At 54.1% G+C, this 15,289-nt stretch overlaps 1 long non-coding RNA gene across 6 annotated transcripts in view; it reads left to right on the top strand.

Annotated features, from left to right (window-relative positions):
- The window catches only part of LOC105239095, a 15,759-nt gene extending 1,064 nt beyond the window's left edge, over positions 1–14,695 (top strand). The window contains exons 2-10 of one of the 6 annotated variants that reach the window (XR_004629189.1): positions 1,891–2,095; positions 2,712–2,818; positions 3,197–3,289; positions 3,922–4,076; positions 4,166–4,255; positions 4,459–4,541; positions 4,757–6,014; positions 6,213–6,296; positions 6,747–14,695. This is a non-coding gene — a long non-coding RNA (uncharacterized LOC105239095). Of the gene's footprint in view, positions 1–1,890; positions 2,096–2,711; positions 2,819–3,196; positions 3,290–3,921; positions 4,077–4,165; positions 4,256–4,458; positions 4,542–4,756; positions 6,015–6,212; positions 6,361–6,746 lie in introns of all 6 variants that reach the window. The other 5 variants (XR_004629190.1, XR_004629188.1, XR_857895.3 and 2 more) reach the window with 5 other exon arrangements.
- The last annotated feature ends 594 nt before the right edge of the window (positions 14,696–15,289 follow it).

The raw sequence follows: 15,289 nt of genomic DNA, 5'->3' as shown, positions 1-15,289 counted from the left end.
GTTGGCGGGGGGTGGGGGGGAGGGAGGCGGAGATGAGTAATTCCACTCGACAGACCGGGAAACCTGAGGACAGCGGTTCTCAGACTTTAGGGGCGTTGCTTCCAATATGCAGATGTCCGTGCCACGTGGCCAGGGGATGAGTCAGCAGGACTGGGCTGGGGCTGGGCATCTGGATGTTTACTCAGACCCCTCCTCCCCCTCATCAAGCAGGTGGTCAGACCGTGGGGGGAGGGAACGGTACCCCAACCTCCCCCACCACCCCCGCAGGGCCGAACCGTGTCGCAGTCCCAGCAAAATGGTTTCCTCCGGTACACTTTGCCAGTGCCTAGCTTCGGGTGGCATTGGACTCAGCCCGCACTGACTGATTAATTCCACGTTGATAGAATTGTCGGCGTTAAACATCCCCCATGCCCTTTCACACCTGCGTTTGATTATTTGCTGATCCTTGCCATTGAGGACTGTTCTGAAATCTATCCTGCATCCTTCTTGCTGCCTTTTCGGGGTCTGCCTCTCCACTTCTCCCCGAGGAGAGAGCTGGTCTTCAGAGCCCCCAAAAGGAACTGTAAACTCCGTCCGGGAACTTTAGGAGACCCACTCTCTATGCCTGCATTACAAAGGAGAATTTTGTCATTTTGGGTGATTTTAAAAATGAATTTAATACATTTAATAAAATGGATGATGATTGTAGAAGGTTGGAAAAGACAAACATACCGTACTCATTCCCTTTCATCGGACCTGCCAGTTGTTTTCATTCTTTTTCTTCTTCTTTTTTTTTTTTACATCTTCAATTTTAAGGTCCCTTCTCTGGATCTGATACATGCTTCTACCCAGGTTGCCTACTCTTCAGGTCAGCTTCAGTAAGGAAGTAATTTCCCTCCTCTGAGCCTCAGTCCTTTCATCTGTAGAGTGGGAATCATAAGCCTTACCTTAAAAGGCTGTTAGGAGGCAATGAAGCAGCATGTATAAAGTGCCTGCAGCCAGCAGGTGCCTAATAAAGATACTATTGTTTAGTATGCCCACTGTGTACTGGCTGAGTTCACTTGCCTGGCCCCTGAATCTTGTATTGATCCCTAGCTATTCGCTTTTATTTGTATTGGGGCTCTTGGTTCCTCTCCCGGGTGACACTTGAGCTGTTTGAGCAGGGGGCGGGGGTGTTTCTGGGGCACTGGGTCCATTGTGCAAGTTCAGTGGGCAGTTGAATAACTTATAGGCTAGTCCTTTGTTCCGAGGGGGATCCTTCCTCTAGTCTCTGAGCCCTGGCTCATCTGTCAGCTGGAGCTGTGTAGAATGATAGCCAGAGATACACTGGGGCAGAGGCAAAGGCCGGCTGAGCGTGACATCTGTCTCTGCGTTGACATCTGTCTCTGCGTCCCTCTCCAAGATGATCAGATCGGATGAGGCAGGTATCCCCATCCCCCCTTGTGGTCCTTGTGGTCTCTATGAAAGCTGGATGAGTCATGGAAGGGGAGGGACAGACTGAACCATTGTGTCCTCAAGGGTATGGAGTAGATAATGAATGGTAACCAACGCCTCTACAATTTCATGACCCTTTAGCACGCTTCTTGCTGGGTGCTGCCTCATGGAGACCCCCGTGAAAAGGCTGGGAATTGGGCGTTCCAGCTGAGAAACGGAGGCTCAGAGAGGTGGCGTGATGAGCTCGGGATCACACAGCAAGTTGGAAGGAGAGTTAGGACTTGACCCTGGGTCTCGTCTGACTCCAAACGTGTGTTTGTAATGACTACACTCCACCATCTCCTCTCCTAAATGTCGACTTAATCAGTTACCTCGAGACCATGGAAGCAGCTAGAATCAAAAGGACGCGGCGTGGTTTAGCGATCGTGGGCCAGTTTCCCCACAGTAGTACTAATGCTGCTATCACTGTGTTTCCAGGGCGCACATGCCTTCCCGGGGTCTTTTCCCATTTCACCCCCATCCTGTATTTGAACACAAGTCGTCCCCCCCTTTGGGGTTCAACAAGCCTGTATAGAATCCACTTGCCCCATTTCTTGCTGGGTGATGTTGGAGCAAGACACTTGGAGCCTGATTCCTCATCTGTAAAATGGGGACAAGAAACCCCAGTATATTCTTTTGTCCGGTAGGTAAATGTGCCCCTGGTTAGCATCTGTCCTCAATACATGTAGGTTTCCCTTGTTTCTCCTTCTTTGACTCTCTTCCCTCCCCCCTGCAGCTCGGGGGCTCCCTTCTGTGAGGGCGACTTGAGTTTGTGTGTGCCGCCTTTGAATTTGTCCAGAAACTGGGCTTTCCACTGCTCTGCAGACGCGCCTGTTTCCCTCAGCTCCGCTCCTGTGCCTCTCCTTCTCCCTATTCCCAGGAGGTTTCCGTTATTTCTCGGCACTCACTCATCCAAAGCAATTTAGGCCAACATTTCCCGTGTGCCAGCTCTCTGAGCAGCGATTTTATTCCAGAGTCAGGAAAAAAAAAAACAACAAAAAACCGACAAGAATCCAGAGGGACCCTAAAATGAACCCAATGCATATTTCCCTGGGAGCTGTTCCTCCCTTACCAGGGAGGGCACAGAGTTGAGGGGGTACAGGACTATCCCAAGATGGTGTTAATGAGCCGTTTGTGTGATGGTAGTACTAACGGTGTAAGAAAATAACAGCATGCGAGCTAATAGGTAGTATATATCATCCCATGTGATCCTCACGGCAGCTTCGTGACGTGGGCTCCATTATTATCCCATTTCGCAGATAAGAAGACAGGCCCAGAGCCGTGGTGCACATGCTGGGCGTGGCACAGAAGGACAGAACCCCGGGCCATCAAGCCTAGGTCCCGTCCAATGCGTTAAGATGTTGAGGTTGGCACCAGCCCCACCAAGATACCTCCCGGTTTCCTGTTTTCCTTCCTTCCTTCCTTTTTTTTTTTATTTAAGATTTTATTTTTTTTTTTATTTTGAGAGAGAAAGAAAGAACAAGTGGAGGGAGGGCAGAGGGAAAGGAAGAAGGGGAGGAACGGGCTCCCTGCTCAACTAGGGGCTGGATCCCAGGACCCTGAGATCATGACCTGAGCCAAAACCAAGAGTCAGAGGCTTCACCGACTGAGCCACCCAGGCGCCACTCCTGTTTTGCTTCTTATCTGCATCTGAGTGCAGAAATCGGTTTTGGCCTGACCCTGGCTTCTCTCCAGTATACCCCTGGGAACCTATTTATTCCCCTATTCTTTATTTCTCTCTCAGTGACAGCCGGACGCGTCTCCCTGCCCAACCTTTGGGTTCCAGACCTGCCGACGTGACCACCACGAGCCTAACGGCATCAAAGCAACAACCAAGGTGACCCTTCTGTGCACCCCTGGGGTAACAGACACCAGCTTCATGCTATGAAATTCCATTTGGGTGGAAACCCCCTGAATCCCAGAGGTAGGAGAGACCTCTAGAATCCTCTGGGGTCCAATCCCTCAAGCAGAGCTTCCCTGCTGGGGCCTCTGACCTTGGCTTGCAGTGCGGGGGGTGGGGGGAGAAGGTTCGTGGGAGTTAGTGGGAGCTGAGATGCCAAGGCCCTGGGGCCACATGGAGGTCTCTGTCTGACCTTTGAGATTCTTATCCTCTGTCATCACATCTAAAGGAGTTTTGAAAAATAACATTGAGTTATAATTTACATACAATAACATGCACCCATTCAAAGCATATGTTTCATTCAACGTGTTTTGCCAAATGCAGACATCTGTGTAACCATCACCGCAATCCACATCTAGAATATTTTCAGCACCCCGAAATGTTCCCCCGTGTCCCTTCGCTATCAGTCCCCTCCTGGCTCCAGCCCCAGCCCCAGGGAACCACTGATCTGCTTTCCATGCCTAGAATCTAGACTTGTGTTTTCTAAAGTTCCATTACTATGGAATCTTTTGTGTTTGGCTTCTTTTGCTCCGGATAATGTTTTGAGGTTCATTCTTGTTACGGCACAGATCAATCGTTCAATCCTTTTTTGGGTCTGACTTCATGGAAGTATGGTGTAAATGAAGGAATCTTCATTTCAAGTGCACAGTTCGGTGATTTTTGGCAAATCTACCAAGTTGCGCACCCATCGCCATAAAGCCATTTTGGGATTTCCCCTGCCCTGGTAAGGTCCCCCCACACCCACTTACTGTTAATCCCCACCACCCCACTCTTGATTCCAGACGACCACTAATCTTCTTTCTGTCTCTGTAGGTTTGCCTTTTCTGGACATTTCACATACATGGGGTCAAACAGCATGTGGGCTTTTGTGTTTGGCTTTCACTCACGTATTACATCTTCGAGGTTCGTCCAAGTCGTAATGTAACAATTGTTTGTTCCTTTTACTGTGGAGTAGCTCTCATTATATCAACGTACGACCATTTATTTATTCAGCCACGAGGACGGGATTTTAATTTGATCTGTGTTACTGGTGTAAATGCACCCCCATTCCAGGAAGCATCTCCTGTTTCTGGGACATCGGTCTTACACAGAGATTTTCTCAACAGGTGAAAACAATTTTGGGAGCACTCACCGTGTGCTAGGCACCGGCTAAAACTTGGAGAATAATGAACGTTGAGTCGCACATCGGGTACGTGGGGTAGGCGAGCCATAGTCTCACCTGTTTGTCTGCACTTAACACCCATGCCTTCCTGTCTGCCCCCCTAGACAGCTGCCTGCTTGACCCAGGGGTTGACGTTTCCCTTGAAACCTTCATTGCCTTATTGATATCGGGGTCCTCAGAGCCAGGGGAAGGGCCACTGTGTCAAGCCACGCTCCTCTGAGCAGCCCAGGGTCTATTTCCAGAGTGCAGCAAGGTCCTGGGACAGAGGAGAGAGAAGGGGATTTCCAAATTCTTCCTGAACATTCCTGATCACCTCCGGGAAGCAGGCTTGCAGATAAGTATTTCAACTTACCAGCCCACAGCCTACCCGCCTGCCCTCCCTCGGTCTGTGCAGGGAAGCGTAGAACTTCAGAATTCCCGTGCGGGAGGGGAAAGGGGTGATCAGCTTTTCTAGCCCTCTAGGTTACAAACAAAGACCTTGTCCGCATTTCATGGGGCCCCAGAGAGGGTGATCGTCACGCCCCTGTTTGACACGGAGGCTAGAATTTTGTCAGTTCCACCATCAGCAACTACCACAGACTTGAGTTCAATGACCTCATCCCGAGAACCCATAGATCTAGGTGTCAGAAGGAGTCAGAAGGGGACTGGGGACTCCTGGTGACTCTTCCCAGTGCTGGCCCTTTGTCGTCATAATTGTAAAACTTGGCCCAGGGCTCCTTTACCTGGCAGTGGAGCAGGGACACTGGCACTGTGACTCCAGGCCCGTATTCTTTCCTCCAGGTCTGGACCTGTGCACTGAGTCCCAGGGGCCCAGAGCAAGCTCTGAACACACACTGAGAGGTGCCCTGACTCTCCTGGCCCAGCCCTGCCAGCGAGTGAAGATAGCTTAGCCGTCACCAGAACCAAAACCGAGAGAGGATTCTGGGTCAGCATTAGCAGGCATTCAATGGGGGCAGAAAAGTATCTAAGGCTGAGCCATAGGGCCCCCCTATTTCCTCTTCTCTGCTTCACACTGTGGGTTAGTATTGTGTGCTCTGGGTGAATGCAGGTCTGGAAGGATCCCAGGGCGCAGAGAGAGAGAGAGAGAGAGAGAGAGAGAGAGGGACAGACTTCCCAGGGCTACACAGGATGGCTGAGCTGGATCAGAACCCCGGATTCCTGACTCTGTTCACTGCTTCCGCTCAGCTGTTGCCAAGCTGAATTTGTCTTACGTTGTCCTGGGCCCCTTCTGCTATTGTTGGGGAACAGGGAGGGGGGTGAGGGAGACCCCCTTATCCCAAGGACATTCTGGGGTGGGAGGAAGGGAGGCAGAGGGGCGTGTGCCTGGGCCGCCTTCTTGTTAGCAGAGACTTCTGGCCAGGCCCGGGCCTGCGGAGGGGGCCTGGGTGCAGTTTTCTCCTGCGGCGTGGTTGGCTCTTTTGTCTTCCAGAATGGGATCTGCATGGGAAAGGAGCTGGGAGCTGGGCCTGGGCTGCCCACGTGTTGGCTGGGCGCTGCCAGGTAAGCCTGGGTAAGCACGGGGGAAGGAAGTGGCACTGAGCTTACTTTCATGGGGGATGATCGTTCCCCCGCCAGGAAGGCCCGGGAGCCAGGTGGCTGGACGGCTTGCTCCGCGTGGTCTCGTGGGGGTGTGCGGGACTGAATCAAGACCACCGTGGGTGGGTTACGGCAGACATTTCAGCATGTTCCTTCATTCAGCACAAACACGGACCAAGCACCTTCTCCAAGCTGGATCCGGGGGTTCCGGAGCTGAGCTCCAGAGACACGGTTCTACCCTCTCAGGTCTTCACATGAGAGTATGGTTTATCACAGTCTCAGCGAAGGAGTGAGCTCCCTGTCCTGGGAGGTGTGCGTGTGTGTGTGTGTGTGTGTGTGTGTGTGTGTGTGTGTGTGTACTGGGGGAGGGTGGTGCAGAAGTCCCCTCTGTGGGAATGTTGTAAAGGGAATCCAAGCCTCCTGGGGACTCTGAAAGCTCTTTTTGCCCACCTGAACCCTGCCCCCTTTCCTGCCCATGATGCCCTTGGCCTTGCTCCTGGCTCCTCTAATTTCTCTTCTGTCCCCTGAGCTAGCCCCGCCAGGGTGGAGAAACTCTATTCCTGAGTTTCTTCTAAAAGTCATTAGTGTCTAAAGCCCTTACTGCCACCCTGTCTAGGGAGACTAACGGTCTCCGAATGTGGGGTAAGGTTGGGATGGAGGCTGTCCCCTCATCCTAACTTGCTGCTTCTCCCCCAGGGGGCTCTGTGTGGCCACATCTCCAGGACTCCTGGCCTGGTCTTCTCTTTGGAGCCCGGGTGACTCTGGACTCTGGACACAGGGAGCAGCCTTTGGTGGTTTCCTGGAACTCTGGACAATTCCCCAAAGACCTCATCTTTCCCAACTGCTAAGACGGAGCCCCCTGCGGATAAAGGGCCCTCCTGGTTGGCGCTCGGCTGAGGACAGGCCCTGGCTCTGCAGGGCAGCTTGAGGGAGGGGGGTGAGGGAGGCCGGCAGGCCACTGCCCCTCCATGTCCACCTGGACCCTGCCTGTTGGACCTTACTGTCTGTGCCTGGAGGCCACGTCTTGACCCTGTGCTGACTTGATACCTCTCTGCAGACCTGCTCGAGGCCAGCCGGAGCTCCACCTGGGCCAAGGCCCTGCTGACTACACCTTACCAAGGCTGGGTCCCAACGGACCCTCCAGGACGGGGCAGGACCACACGGATGGGAGTCAGGGTGGAGCTGCCTAGTGGGAGGGAGGCAGACCCAGCTTCTTGGGCTCCGTCGGCTGGAGTCTGTCTTGCGCCGTTTGCCTTGAGCGTTTCTCCTTTTTGTGGGTGCTTTCTGGATGAGGCTTTTCTGTGCTTCTCCTCTGCCTGATGGTGACACGGAGGAGGCAGGCAGGGTCTGGGAGGAGCCTGGGCCTTCCCCCAGTGTGGTCGGGTTCTGGGGGACAGCTGGAGGGGCAGAAGGTGTGCTATCCTGAAAGGGGAGGGTTTGCGAGACATGAGGAGGCCCAGGCCAGGGGAGCTTGCCAGAGGGAGACAGAAACTGGGCCCTGTTCCCACCGTCCAAAAGGAACAGGCTGGATCCGGCCTTGTTCCCAGGATCGAGGGGTCAGGTCACCCCAGCCGGATCTCAGATCTCTGCTCCTTGTTGCACGGATCTTTGATTCTGTCCTTGGGGGGCAAGGCAGGCAGGGTAGGCCCCAGGCACATGCAGCCCTCCCCTGTCACATGGCTGCACGTTCACCTCCCTGTGCCCGTCTCCATTCTCCACTCAGTCCAGCCTGGCTCTGGAGTCCAGTGTTTGCCCAGGAGTAGCCCATGGGCTTCCATAGGCAAGTTTAAAAGCTGGGCATTCTTTTCCCAGGGTGGAGAGGGAGCCTGTATTAGCTTGAGCTGCCCTAACAGCAGACCACAGCCCGGAAGGGGGGCTTAAAGAGCAGAAATGTGTTTTCTCATAATTCTGGTAGCTAGAAGTCCAAGATCATGGTGCGTGTGAGGGGTGGTTTCTCCCGAGGCCTCTCTCGTCAGCTTGTAGACAGCCACCTTCTCACTGTGTCCTCACCCAGCCTTTTCTCTGTGCGCATTTGAGGCGGAGGGAGGAGGAGGTGTCTGGTGTCTCTTCTGCTTTTTCTAAGGATGCCAGTCCTATCGGAGGAGGGGCCCACTCTTAGAGCCTCTTTGAGCCTTACTTTCCTCCGTAAAAGTCCCATTCCCGAATACGGTCGTGTTGGGGGTGATGGCGGCAACCTATGAATTTGGGGGGACACGATCCAGTCCACACAGATGGTCACCAGAAATGTGGAAAGCGGGAGCCCTCTTCCCCTCAGCCGCCCCACAGCCATGGAGAGAGCAAGGGAGAGCAGAGGGATGGGAAGTAGGGACTCAGTGTGGGAGGCACTGCCCGAGGATGGTCCCCGGGCTTTAGGGACACATGGAACTGGCTGGACCAGGGCAGCGTGCAGGACCCCCAGGAGAAGGATGTCCTGGGAAGAGCCTAAGCTTTGGAGCCAGAGGGTGTGTCCCCTGCTGCACAGTCTTGGGCAAGTCATCTCACCTCTGTGAGTCTGATGGCCACTCTGGAACAGAAGCCATCCGCTCACCTGGGTGGCGCAGGGGGGAGTCCGTGAAGGCACGTGCCTGCACAGTGCCAGGCTCCTAGCAGCTTGCTCACTAAACACGCCCATCCCTGTGGTGGTTTAGATTTCGGGCTTATCTATTTTCAGTGCCCTGGAACTGCCGAATCGGCATCTTCTGATCCAGAGATACTTCTGATGAGCCCTTCCCCTGCCTGCTTTCTTAATATCCATCTCGAATCAGCTTGGGGAGGTGGCTGCACTTTATTGCTTCCTGCATAGCTCCAAATGCCTCCTGGGGTACCCTCTCATCAGGAGTGAGCACCTACTGTGGGCCCTTTCCTGGGCTGGTCGCTTGCAGGGGGGATATTGGTGAGGCTCTATGATTGAAACCTTCAGGATGGCACAGCCAAACAATTGCAACTGGAGAATTGGAGAAGGGAGCAGAGAAGAGTCCACTGAGGCACAGGATCTGAGTGTTTGGAGGTGGGGTGGGGTGGGAGTAAGGTCCCAGAATGACCTCTACAGGCTTCCCAGAAAGGCTGAATCAACCAGGGCCTCAAAGGATGAGAGAGATGTGGCTTAGCTGACAGCTTCCAGGTCCCTGGAAGAGATTCCCAAAGTAAGTTGTAGGAGGTGTCATTGCTCTTGGAAAACAAAAAAAGAAAAAGAAAGAAAGGAAAGGAAAAGGGAGTTCAAATTCAACCAGTTTCTAAAACGCAGGACTTATCAGAGCCTTTAAAGTGCCGATGGGAATTTTGAGTACTCTAGGACAGACAGGGTTAAGTGTTCTCCCCTTTTATGGCAACAGAGCCCTTTTCTTACGGGGCATCATTTAGAACTGAGGGGGCCATTGGGTGGGGCTTCTGTGGGGATAGGAGATGACACAGCCTGACACACTTGGGGGGAGAGGGGGCCTTTGTAGCAGTGGCTGGAAAAGGCAGCACACCAGGAGGGGCCGGGGAGTTGGAAATCGGTTCTAGGAGTCAGTTGAGCTCCATGCAGTTTTGGTGTGGCGGGAGGCGGGCGAGGGGGGCAGGCCAGTGGTCGGAGTAGCTGGAAGCCTGGCACGTGCTGGAGGAGGTGTCCACTGGACATGGTACCTCTGGACTTGATGTCACTGGGGCATCAAACCTTTTGGGAGAAGGTGCTGGTGTGTGTGTGTGTGCCTGAGCGTGACAGGATCCAGCCTTCTGGGAAGGGGCTGACCAGAACCAGGCAGGGGTTTCCGGCCAGGACCAGCAGGGTCTATTTTCAGGGGAATCGAAGAAGTGTTTTGGGGGAGAGCCCCTGAGCTCCACAGCCGAGAAATCAGGAAGAAAAACGCTCTGGGGCAGGGTCCAGGCATAAGCTTGATTCTGGTGGGGCTGGGGAGCTGGAGGCGGACCCCCTGCCCTGGTCAGGCCCCGCTCCCGGGCTGGTGGGGGCGGGAGGCCTCCGGAGCTGCAGCTGAGGGCCCGGCGCAGTGCTGCATGGTGTGATTAACCTACTAACCCAGGGCTCGGCCGGGACGCTGTGGCGTGTGACGAGGTGCCTGGCCTTCCGCCAACCAACTAACCCACTAACCCGGGCCGAGCATGCCCTACTAACCCCCTGCAGCCAGACCCTACTAACTTGCAGCTCGTGGGCCTTTCGAGGGGCTGGGACGCGGGGGCCGACGGCGCTCCAGAAGGCCCTGCCCGTGGCCTGGGATCTCTGTGCAGACCCACATTCCAGGACAGGGCTCTCAAGTACGACTCGCCAAGTCTGCCACTTCCTGCTGAACGATTTTGAACAAGTCACCTAACCTCTCTGAACCCGTTTCCTCAGCAGCAGAATGGGACTGTGATCTTTGCCTCACAGGCTGCTGTGAGAATTCGCATATGAATGTAAAGTTCTTGACACATGGCAGATACTTAAAAAAAAAAATGTGGGGGTGGGGGCGGGGCTGGGAGGCCCAGAAAACCGGAGCGATCATGTCCCCTGCCTTGGTCCTGGTCCTTCTGGGTGTTCTGCACACAGACCCTTCTGCCCGGGGCCAGACACTCGCTTTGAACCCTGTCTCTTCCCCACATTCTTCCTCGTTCTAAGCTTTCTTTTCCGTAGGCAGCTCTTTTGTTCGATTACTAACCTGTCTAACCCGGGGGTGCCTCAACTGCAGCCCACGCATCCCTTAACCAACTAATGGACCTGTGTGTGTTCTTCCTTTTCTCCTAGTGACTCCTGTGTGTGTCTGCTGAGGTGCCCCCGTCCGCTGGTGCTGTGCTCTGACTTACTAACCCAGCCCCTACTAACCTCGTTTTCTCTTCTTACTAACCCCCGGCCCTGCCGAGCTCTGGGCACCCCTCCTTTCGGCAAGCAGAGTTCCTGGGGCTGGTCCTGCAGACAGATGCCCCACTTTGCTGCCCCAATTGGCTGTGATTTCAGAGTCCCCTGGGGGCCAGGTCTAAGGCAGGGGCCGCCCTATTAACCACGCCAGGGGCCCAGAGGAGGAGGCGGTCATGCGGCCGTACGAGCGCAAGCATCTCTCTTCTGGGCGGAAGTCTGGAAGCCACGGGGAGTGGGCGGGACCAGGGAAACCTCTGGGGTGTGAGTGTGGAGGCCTGTGGGTCTAGAGCATGGAGACCTGGGCTCTTCCCAGCCAAGGGCCAGAGAGAAGGGGCTTGTGCGTCCCCCTTTGGAGGGAAACGAGGGTGAAGTTCAGGTAGAAGCATGGTTCTGGACAGGAAGTCAGTAGGAGGCGTGTCCCGCCCCGGAAGTCAGTGAAAGGGGGCGTAGCCCACACCGGAAGTCAGTAAGAGGGTTCCCTGTGTAGGAAGTCAATGCAAGGGGTCTTTTCCGCCCTGAGAATCGCTGAGTGGAGCACTTAGTACAGGAAGTCAGCCGGCCAGAGGGGCATTTCTTACACCAGAAGTCAGTAAGAGGGGTTTCTCACCTTATCACTAGACATGAGAAGGAATGGCCAAGAATCAGAAGGGCCCTTCCTACAACGGCAGTTGGCTAGAGGGGCCCTTCCCTTCCCTGAAGCTGGGGGAGCCGAGTTCCCCACACCGGAAGGAGATATGGGCTATGTTTCACACTGAAAGTCATCGGGAAGTGCTGTCCACATCAGGAAACTTGGGAAGGTAGGGAAGAAAACAGACCCTGTGTTCAGGGGTTCGCAGGGGGAGGAAGTGGGAAGCAAGACGTGAACCCCAGGGCCCCACAGGGTCCTGCAGTCGCTCAGGGCCAACCAGAAATTCATCCCCGGCTCCCTGTCCTGTTCCCGCCCATGGCCCTGCCCCAGCTTGCCTTCCCCAGAGCCCGCCAGCCGCTTCGCCAGGGCCACACCTGGGGGTGATTTTATGCCTCACCTCCAGTAGGCACCTTGGTCTGTCTCTGTGGGCTAATCTCTGGCTCCTTTGCACTAACTCTTGCTCTCACCCAGCTAATCCCTGCCTCGCCCTGGCTGCCGCTCGGGGGTTGTCCACTAACAGCCAACCCTGCCCATCCGGGGGCGCCAGGCTCCGGGCCTGGCTCTGAGTGGCTCTTAATTAACCTCTCCTTCACCTTGACTAACTCCTGCCCTCCTGGTCTGTTCCTTTCAGCGGAAACTAACGGCTTGTGGACTTCTTTCTGACTAACAACAGGTCTAACACTCCTTGTTACTGTTACTATTAACAGCTTGGATGTCGGCATGGCTGGGATGGGGCTAACGCAGGTTTGGAAACCTGACTAACCCAGGAGGAGGTGTAGCTGGTAGTGTTGGACTTGGTGTCTGCTCTGGTTACAGCTGTCTGTAGTCAGTAAAGATCGAAGGATTCTAACGGAGGTGCAAGGGCCGGGGTGTGGCCCAGGCGCGGGTGGGGTCAGAAGCATAGTCAGCCGTCCAAGGTTTTAGCCACTGGACATATCCCATCAACCTCTAATAATCTGCATATGGGTTTTGGTTCTTTTAAATAACCTTACAGCTGCCATAGTCCAAACGGATGGCTACAGCTTTTGCGGACTTTGAAACATCTGTCTGGTGTGTACAGAGCATATGCCATTATGCATGGCATCATCGGTCACCAGGCCAGGACCTAGACTCCTTGATTTCGGGACTTCAGGGATTTTGAAGTCCCAGGACATGAAGCTTTAGACCTGAGTATTCAGAAGGGTTCTGATTCCATCACCCATTTACACTTTAGTGTAAATTAGCTCAGCTTCCTATTTTGTCTTTTATGCAGTGTAGCTGTACTGAGATGTGAGTTTAGCTGGAAGGGGTTTGGACTGCTTCAGGGCTGGGAGAGGGTCCTTTGGGAGCAGAAAAGGGGAGCCATGGGGCCGGGGGATCCTGGCTGGGGGTAAAAGGTAGCATCAAGTCGAGATGAGGATGGGAAGAGGGACCATTTTGCTGGCCTAGTCTGGTAGTCTGGTTCTGTGGGAGAGAGTAGTTCATGGTAGGGCTTGGAGGATTGGATCAGCTCAGGGACAGGGGCCGAGGCTGGCCTGGAGACTTGAAGGCGGTCTTGCTTGGGTCATTGAGGGCAGGTCTGGGACCAAGAACTTCTCTGACAGCCATGGGCTTGGAGTAAATCTAGTGGAGCTGGCAGTGAGGCCTGAAGGGAGGCCTGAGCTGCAAAGGGAACAAGGGAGGAGAATGCATCAGGAAGAGTTTGGGGAAGCCACCTGAGTCTTCACAGGGACCCGGGACAGGGTGGATGGAGCAGCAGCGGGCAGTGCCTCTCTGCTGCCCTCTAGTGGCCGCCTCACCCATTTCACTCGAAAGCAGGAAGCTCAGGCACCTGGCATTCGCGGAAATTCTCTTTACTCCACTACAAGGATCTGATGTTGCTGAGGACAAACCGTGTGCCCAGCACTGCTCTGGGTGCTGGGACCCATCTACGGGCCCTTCCTTCTGGTGCTTGTATAGCTCAGGGGGGGAGTTGGAGAAGTGAACGTGTAATGCAGTGAGACAGGTACTATGCTAGGTAGGGCTGGGCAGGGCTGTGGAAACACCCAGAAGGCGGGCAGGGTTGCTACGCACCTAGTTCGTGCCAGGCGTGGTGCTCGTCGTTGAGGAGGAGTGCTGATTAAGCCATCTGCTCTTCAGGACATTTCATGCTGGTGTATCGGGTGGGTGCGGGGTAGAGTGGAGTGTAGGCAGTCAGGGCAGGCTTTCTCAAGTGGGAGACACGTAAGCTGAGCTCTGGTTGGGTGTGGCGGGGGTGAGTTCCAGGTAGTAGGAATGGCAGACACAAAGAGGGCATCAGAGAGGGTCGAAGAGGTTCTGGAGGCTTCATGGGGGAATGTAGCAGGAGACAGATGGGAAATGGACAAGCACGATCGAGGCCGTGTTGCCAGGGAGTTTGGGGTTTGTCCTAAGGGCAGTGGGGAGCTATGGATGTGACCTGAGGAGAGGAGGGGTTAGATTTGAGTTTCAGGCTGACAGTTTGGCTATTTCAGCCCAGATGGAATTTTGAGGAGCTTATAATGAGTTCTGGTCAATTTTAGACAAGTGATAAGAACCCAAAGCTCAGGGACCCTTAGACCAGGATCCCTAACCCCTTGGTGCAGCTCGAGTTAGCACTGCAGTGACTGGGAAGCCAGGCAGAGGCTTGGCTGGGGTGACAGGGACACCTCGGAGAAGGAACAGCCCTGAAGGGGGGTCACCCTGAGCCCCGGAGAAGCTCTGAGGGGATGTGCTCATGGGCTGCACGTCTGCAGGAGACTCTCACCTGTCCCGTGTGGCTGTGGGGGGACACGCACATCCGCACATCGGAAGTGAGCTTCTAAGAGGTGGAGCCTGGTCCCAGGGAGGGAAAAATGTGTCATGGTGGGGGAACAACTCTTCTGGAGGCAGAAGGAGAGGACTAGGACACCTTGGAGACAGACGATGGTGGTGAGAGTCCAGGATTCTGCATGTGAGTGTGCGTGTGTGCACGCATGTGCGTCCTTGACTTAGTACCAAAGGAAGCCCATCCCAAGGAGATGCAGTCTGTTTATCCCTTCCCACCCAAGGCCTTTGATGTTCACTCTGGGGTCAAGTTCACTGAACATCAAGCTCATTGGGAGGGGGACCTTCTGAGCTGGGGGATTGGAGGCGTACTGTGCTCGGGAGATGCCAGGGGTGGGGGACTGCTCCCGTCCCAATAAAGGATCCTGAAGGCCCTTCTTCTTGAAAGTCTGTCCAGAGACCCACTCTTTTACTTTAACCAGAGAAGACACCTTCTCTGTGAGGATGCTGCATGTGGGGTTAGATGCCCTGCTACAGATTAAAGCCCAGATTTTTACATGGGTCCAGCGATGGAGTGCGAACTTGGCTCTTTGTTTTTACCGATGATGAATGTAGCTTCCGTGTAAATACCATTTTGATATCAAAAACTGACTTACACCAAAGGATGGCTGTTGCTTAAGGGGCAGGAGGGAGGCCTACACAGTTCAGGGGAGGAGGGGGAACCAGTGACATTTTCAAGGAGCTGAAGTGGGTTCTCAGCCTTTTCTTAAGACTCTGACCTTAGAAGTCAACATGATGGGAGCATTTCTCTTTGTTTTCCATCATGGGGAAAATACACACGAGATAAAATTTATCATCTTAGCCATTTTGAGTGTTACAATTCAGTGACATTAAATACTTTCACATCATTGTGCAACCATCACTAACGATATTTTGAAGAATATGCCCTAATTTTTGCCTGGACAGTGGTTCGAGAGAAAATCTGGGTTCTTATTGTCGGGGAGCTTATATTTCATTAGGAAGGCAAAGAGTTCCTTGGAG

The sequence above is a fragment of the Ailuropoda melanoleuca genome, chromosome 12 (genome assembly GCF_002007445.2).
Source record: "Ailuropoda melanoleuca isolate Jingjing chromosome 12, ASM200744v2, whole genome shotgun sequence".
NCBI lineage: Eukaryota > Metazoa > Chordata > Mammalia > Carnivora > Ursidae > Ailuropoda > Ailuropoda melanoleuca.
Note: the sequence above shows the minus strand (reverse complement) of the source record. Positions and strands in the feature narration are given on the sequence as shown.